This window comes from Pinus tabuliformis, chromosome 6 (genome assembly GCF_031772625.1).
Source record: "Pinus tabuliformis cultivar Carrire ecotype Pingquan chromosome 6, CPIR1, whole genome shotgun sequence".
Classification (NCBI taxonomy): Eukaryota; Viridiplantae; Streptophyta; class Pinopsida; order Pinales; family Pinaceae; genus Pinus; species Pinus tabuliformis.
The window spans coordinates 1,197,620,638-1,197,626,797 of record NC_142292.1 but is presented as its reverse complement, the minus strand read 5'-3'; positions in this window follow the sequence as shown (position 1 = coordinate 1,197,626,797).

The following is a 6,160-nucleotide window of genomic DNA, read 5'->3' as shown; positions in this document are numbered from 1 at the left end:
GGATTCTCAAAAGAAGATTTTAATTGTGATCAAAGGAAGCTAACTCTACAAGGACTATTCTATCTACAGAAAGAGAAGGAAAACTGAAATGTAATGCAAACCCTAGCAAACCCTAGTAAACCCTAACAAACCCTAATTTACCTATTAACCTACTTTTGCAAGAAAAGAGATGAAAATTGATGAAATGAGTGCCATTGACTACTGAAAAGGTAAATTTCAATTATTCAAGTTACTTCTGAAAAGAAATGAGAAGAAAACATCTTTTTGTGTTTTTGAGTGTTTTTAGGTGAAATTATTATGCTTGTGATTTATCTAGTTGTGACTATGTAGAGGTTTGGTGGCAAAGGAAGATGGAGTTGGCTTTGGCAGAGGATGAGGGAGGTGTGGATAGGTCCTAAAAATCCCCTAGTACCCTTCTGAATACTTCCATAGTGATCAGACTTCGAAAAATCACTCATAGGAAATTCTACAGGAGGCTGCAGGGGAGCTACAGGAGGATCTGCAAGAGGAGGCCGAGAGCTATTTTTGGAGTTTTGAAGGTGGAGAAATGATGGGAAAGGGTAACTGAAGGATAGATGAAGGCTTTGAGGTGTCTAGAACTTTTCAAGGAAGATCAAGAACGAACGTGATGGTTGGATTTGTTCTGTTAACACCCAGGTTGTTCCCTATGACTCCCAAGGGAATACGGCCGGGGTAACCACTAACCAATCTTTAGATCACTGTTTCTAGCCAAACTGTGATCAGAGAGGGCTCTCTCTTTATGATTTGTAACTGTTTATGATAGGGTTTTAGGCTAGCTATTATGCACAGGTTTTGTTTATGTTTTGGTTGATGAAACTCCTTTTAGATTCCAGTGATGTAGTTTTCAGAGAGGTTGAATACCATTGGGCAATGGAGTCTGTGGCTATATGTGTTTGAAACTTTGAGATGAAAGATGGAACTTACAAGGCCATTTGAGTGTTTAATAGAACAGATTTTTTGATTAAATGACTGGAAACAGGTAACACAAACAGTGAAAGCATTTAAGAATTTTCACTTATTGTTTATATATTCCCAACAGACAGGTTTAAGAGGAAAAGACAGAGGTCTCAGGGGCAAAAATTGAATCCCTGAGAATGCCTATCACAGTAAAGACACAGTTTTGAAGTGCAGCAATTAAGAATTACAATTCTGTCACTGTATCTGAGGAAAACATGTATAATAGCTCAGTTTGAGTCCAGGGTAATCATGGGTTAAGTCCTGGAACTATCCTTTCACCTTGCTATCAAGTGTAAAACATTTAAACAACAAAAGAGAACAAAAGACTCGAAAACATATAACAAAGAGATTTGAGAATACTTATTGTTTTATGCAACACCCTGGAATCCTGTAACATTCATCTTTCACCACAATACATCAAAGTACACCAAGCCTTGGAAATTCCATTCTTCCTTTGTATTACTTCTCTGAAAATATTACAGTAAGAGAGAGTTCTCAAAAGAAAATTCCAACAACCCTTTCAACTGCTGTGAAGGGTGAATATATACTTGCGGTGATTTACAAAATATCTGAGTTCTGAGTTATCTCAGATTTTACATTCTTACCAACCACGTAAGATATTATGACCATAATTTAATACAGCATTGATTACAGAGTACAGGCATTTTAATGCTCTGTCAGAAGATATTTTAGCCTTTGGAAACAGCTAAGTCGGTCGAGATATTCTGAATAAATGCTGGAAGACCTGTCTTTAAGGCTTGTACGCTGTAACCTGGACTTGTCACCTGTGATTGTGACTGCTGCTTGTGGTGAGTCAATGGTCCTGCTGAGTTGGCTCAGCCTCCGCCTCTTCCTTGTAGATATCTTTCTTCAAAATTGTGCCTGCGCATGTATGCTTATTTGCTTGGAGAATTAGCGCTACTGATTCTGGCCTGACAAAATTGTCTGTGTCAAATTTCTCCAGACATCCTGTGTGGGCAGTTGGTGTGCTAAGATTGCCCCTAGAGTTTCATCTGCTTCTGTGAATTTGAAGAAGTTAGGTGGTGTATCAAACAGATGCTCAACTTCATTCATGAGGAAAAATAGGTTCTCCACCCTGTCATACATAGTCTGCCCGGTGGCTGGCCCTGCGTCTGCTGAAGTGCTGGGCGGTTTTGCAATCTCTGCTACTGCATGGGCATCAATTCTCTTATTGTAATTGTCTAGGGTGAGCAGTCTTCCTACACTGCTTAAAATGCTGGGGAGGCCTCTGTTCTGTAGTGCCACGAATTTTTCCAGGAATCTGTTGATTTCAGTCTGCATATCCTGTGTCCTCCTCTCCAGTGTTCCAACCAAGTTCCTCAATGTTATGACTCTTTTGGCTACAGCAATTGTTTCTGTCCTGTTGGTGATTCCATGGCAGCTAATTGAGAGCTAGTCTTATAGTTCAGAATATTGATCATCCTAGTAGCAGCTTCTGGCATGTGTCCAAGGCTTGCCCTGGCTCTCTGTATTTCTCTGTTTGCTTTAGTGATGAGCACCATTTGCTCATCCATGGTCTCAATATATTGCCACTGGTTGGCAATGGACCGCCCAATGTTTCTCCATAGCACTGCTTTCATTTCAGCTGTCACTTTTTCTAGTGCAAGCTCTTTCTCTAGTTCAGCAATTCTCCTCTTAAGAGCTCTTACCTCTCTCTCCTTGGCTGCCTCATTCTGTTTGCTCTTGTCAAACTTTTCATTTACCTTAGCCAAGGTTTTCTTAAGTTCATCCAGCTCTTTCATTTGAGATTCCATGGCTTGGATCTCAGCTTGCAGCTTTTGCATGTCTAAACTAGTAGCCTGTCCCGATGTTGTAGTTGTTGTTGCTGTGGATGGCGCTGTAGTTGGTGCTGTAGCTTCTGTTTGCTGAGGAGGAGGAGTAGTCTTTGGAGGGACTTCCTCAAGATTTATTATCACAGGAGGAGGCTGGGAGGGTTGGCCCTCTTCTCTTTGCTTCAGTGCTTCTTGTAGTGCTGCCCCAGTTCTTGCTGTTCCATTTCTTCTTGCTGCTGTAGCAAGGTGTCAACTTGTTCTTCTGTCAATATAGGTGGTTGTTCCACCTGTTTTCCTTTGTCTTTGCTTGCTGCCTGGGATGTCTTCTCAGTAGTTTGCTGCTGTGCTGCTGAAGATTTAGCAGCTGTTCCAATTTGCTTTCTGTAGGAGAGGGGCACCTGTCCACAAGTTTCCAAGTCAGCTTCTTTTTGCACATTCCTAGCTTCTTTCTCAAGTAATTCTTCCTTAGTGACTTGTTCTACTAGTGTACCCTCTTCCCAATCTAGTGCATTGGCATACTGTTCAATTTCAGGTTGTCTTTTATGTGCATAGTTGCCCAATTTGTATCTAATTCTCCTGAGGGAGATAGAATGATTGGGGTCATAGGGAAATCCATTCAAAACTGGTCTGCAATCTGAGGCCTTCCAGGATGCTGTCTGCCTCTTTCCACCCTTCCTCTTTCCTGTTATATAGGAAGGAACCTAGCTGGTTTCTTACCTTCAATTGTGACTTCTTGTTTCTACTCTGAAAGTGAAGGTAATCTGAGTTCCCAAACTGCCTGAAATATTCTAAGGCAAAAAGCCTCATGGGTACATACCTCGGCAACCTAAATGGGTTCAATTCACAGCCATATATCCTAATGACTGTGTGGTTCTGGTAGAAGTACCAGTTGCCAATATTGTAAGATTTGTTCAAATGTAGAATCCTCTTCATATCATCGGTTAATCTGGGAGGAGGAGTACCTTGCAGCGCTGTTAGGGCTGGATGAACAAATAAATCAATAAACTCACAGTATGTATAGGGTGATACTGAGGTAGAATGAAAAACAGAGGTCCAGAAAACAACTGATCTTGGGCTTCCTTGGGCATTGAGTGGCCTCAAAGGAACAGAGAAGGTAGCTGGCTGGTTGAAAAGGAATAAATGATATATATAGGAGGTGTACCTGAACAGTCTCTCCCTTTTCAAATTCATGAACTGCTCATGGATTTTCTCTGCTATGTAAGTTGCATAATCATACTGCACAGCTGGAGGCTTACCAGGGGCAAATATAGACAGCATTGCCATTATGCTGTCATCTACATCTTCCAACCCCCTGAATCCTAGGACATAGCCAATTAGATCCACCAACATTCTGCCCAACTCATTTAGATATTGGTACCCAATAGGAGGGGTCCTGACTGTTTCAGAGCCTGGTGTGACAAACAGTTGGTTGATTTTGACAATCTGGTCACTGGACAGCTTGATACCTCTGTTAATCAGATTCTGCATGGATAGAGGGGTCTATTTCTTGGCTGTTTTGAAGCGCAGCATCTGGTTTATGCTCTCTGGGGTGATCTGGAACAGGACTAGGCCTGTGGGGCTCATGACTGCTCTTTGGCTGGGGTCATAGCATTCCTGGCAGCTATAAATGAGCTCTGGCATAGGATTGACTTGGGGAAGGTTGTATATGGGCAAATTTGACTCCCAAATCCCAAGATATCTGCCCCACTGAGGTGCTGGGCTCTTAATTCATTCAACATTTGAATATTGTACTTAGTTCCCATGGGGAACCAATCCAGCATTTGGTAGTCCATGTCTCCCAGGGCTTTCCATGCTAATTCCTGGTGAGGAGCATTGATGGGCTTAATATTCAGTGCAATAGGGGTCTCCATAGCTCTTCAAGTTGCAAGAATTGCAGGTGGACAGGTGGAATGGTAAAAACACAGTCTGGAGGCAGTTCTCTGTGGAAACAGTTGATGTTTTGAGTATCCAAGGGGAATTCTCTCAATAGCAATTGAAATACTACTGGAGTCTAGTGACAGAACTTCTCTGTGGTCTAACTGAACTCTCCAATCGGGTGAATTATATCTATTAGGAACTCTGCCGGGAAAACGCAGAATTACAGTGGTTTTATGTGAATTGCAGGTTTCTAAAGCTCTGCAGGTACTTCTTGGCCCTCACAATGACAATGGTGGATGAACAAATGGAAATGAACGGTGCAAATAGCGTTTTTATGGTTCTACTATCCCTCTGAGCAATTTCAAGCTTAATGAAGGTCGTATGGAGGGCGAAACGGTCTAAATACCTGTAATTCGATGAGCAGAGGTTGAAGCAAAGGTGCACAGTTGCTGCTTGAGGAGGTCGCCCGGGCTAATAGACTGGTTGGCGAAAATTAGAGTGCAAACGGTCATGCAGAGCGTCCAACAGTAATAACAGTGAAAGTGGTAAAAAACACGGGAAAATTGGTAAATATGGGTTATTTTACCAATTTGGCGCTTTTTTTTCTGCTGACGTCATCGGGCGACGTGGCAGTGGGTGACTGGTCAAAGGGGCGGTGAGGTGGCAACCCAGTCAGCAGTGAGGTGGACCAATAACAAAGGCAGGTACGAGCAGATAAGGACGTGGCGGCGAGTCAGCGACGGGTAGGTGGCAGTCAAACCGCAGCGGTCACGGTTAAGGCCTTAACCGCCGCGGTTTCTCGGGGCGGTTTAGGTACGGCGCAGAAGCTGTCAGACTCGGCTCCGAGATGGTTAATCGATTGACGCGTGGAGGAGGCGTGACAAGGCGCAACGTCACTTTCTCGGAGGTTAAAGTGCCGCCATAGGATGCGCTCCGATATTAATGTGGACCGTCGGATCTGATGGGCTTGATCCGACGGCTGGCGGAGGAGAAAGATGCGCGCTTCATACTGCGGGCGGAAAAGATTAAAGTTTGTGGGTTTTTATGGGTTTTTCAAATGTTTTCGCTTAACCAATAATGTGGTAGGATTGGGGAACGTGCCAGAGGCGGGTATTAACCTTTGCAAAGGTTTTTATAGGCAAAAGGGGTTTGGAGAGGGGGTTTTATCAATGCAGAGGTGATTTGAGGGTAAATTAACTTGCAGCAAAGGGGGAACAGGGTGGAATAGGTTCACCAAAGTGGCCAGATGCCATTTTGGTCCCTTTTGAAAAATACACGGCTATTATGCCTAGGGGAGGGAATATACATAAGATTTGGGGTTTTATACACCTTAGTGTTAGTATTATTAGGGGTGGGGGTAAGATAGGGGAGGTTATATAGTAAAATTAGAGGTTAATATGAATGAAGGGGGCAAATGAAAGGGATTTTACTGAGTTTATCTGAAATTGACTTGGTTTTGAGAGTAGATCAAAATGAAAAGATCTTAGACAAGAAATGTGGATTCTGAATGA